This window comes from Colobus angolensis, unplaced genomic scaffold (genome assembly GCF_000951035.1).
Source record: "Colobus angolensis palliatus isolate OR3802 unplaced genomic scaffold, Cang.pa_1.0 Scaffold28, whole genome shotgun sequence".
NCBI lineage: Eukaryota > Metazoa > Chordata > Mammalia > Primates > Cercopithecidae > Colobus > Colobus angolensis.
Genome location: NW_012116043.1, coordinates 6943860 through 6945023, shown reverse-complemented (window position 1 = coordinate 6945023; position 1164 = coordinate 6943860).

Here is a 1164-nt window from a genome sequence, read left to right as displayed (position 1 = left end):
TTTCTTTTCTGAAGAAAGGGGTTATTAAAAGTAGAGGAAAGCTGGATGAGGTGGTGTGAGCCTGCAATCTGATACTTGGGAGGCTGAGGCAGGAGGATTGCTTTAGTTCAGGAGTATGAGGCTGCAGGTGTACCATGATCACAACTGTGAATAGCCACTGTACCCCCAGCCTGGGCAACATAGCAAGACTTTTTTTTTTGAGACAGAGTCTCACTCTGTTGCCCAGGCTGGAGTGAAGTGGCGAGATCTCAGTTCACTGCAACCTCCACCCCACTGGGTTCAAGCGATTCTCCTGCCTCAGTCTTCCGAGTAGCTAGGATTACATGCAGTTAATTTTTGTATTTTTAGTAGAGATGGGGTTTCACCATATTGGTCAGGCTGGGCTCGAACTCGTGACCTGTGATCTACCTGCCTTGGCCTAAGTGCTAAGATTATAGGCATGAGCCAACTGCATCTGGCCAAGAGTGTCTTTTAATTAGTAAATGAATAAATGCAGAGGGAAATTTGGTCTAACTGCCTTCTAGATATAGTCCTGTGTCCTCTAATAATGTTTTGGTCAATGATAGACCACATACACAGCAGTGGTCCTGTAAGATTATAATACCATATTTTTATTTCACGTTTTTTGTGTTTAGATATGTTTAGATACACAAATACTTATTACTGTGTTATAGCTGCCTACAGTATTCAGTACACTAACGTGATGTATGGCTTTGTAGCTGGCCATGCCCTGTAGCCTAGGTGTGTAGCAGGCTGTGTGCCATCTAGGTTTGTGGAAGTACACTGTGATGTTCGCACAATGACAAAATGGCCTAGGGACACATTTCTCAGAATGTCTCCTAGTCATCAAGCAACACATACTGTAGTCGTCAATTAGATCTAAGTCTAAGCCGGGAGTTTTATTATTGTCCCAAATGAGAATTGGCATATTTATGCTGCAAACATAAGGCATACCTGACTTACGTACTCCTTTTGGGTATACACCACCACTTGGGTGGTGTGGATTGCTGGATGCTACAATATGGTGCCTGGGAATCAGTGAGGTGGAATATATATATATACACGCGTGCACACACACATGTATATATACATACATACACATATGTGTGTATGCGTATGTATGTATGTATACATAGATGCATATATATATATATACACACACAC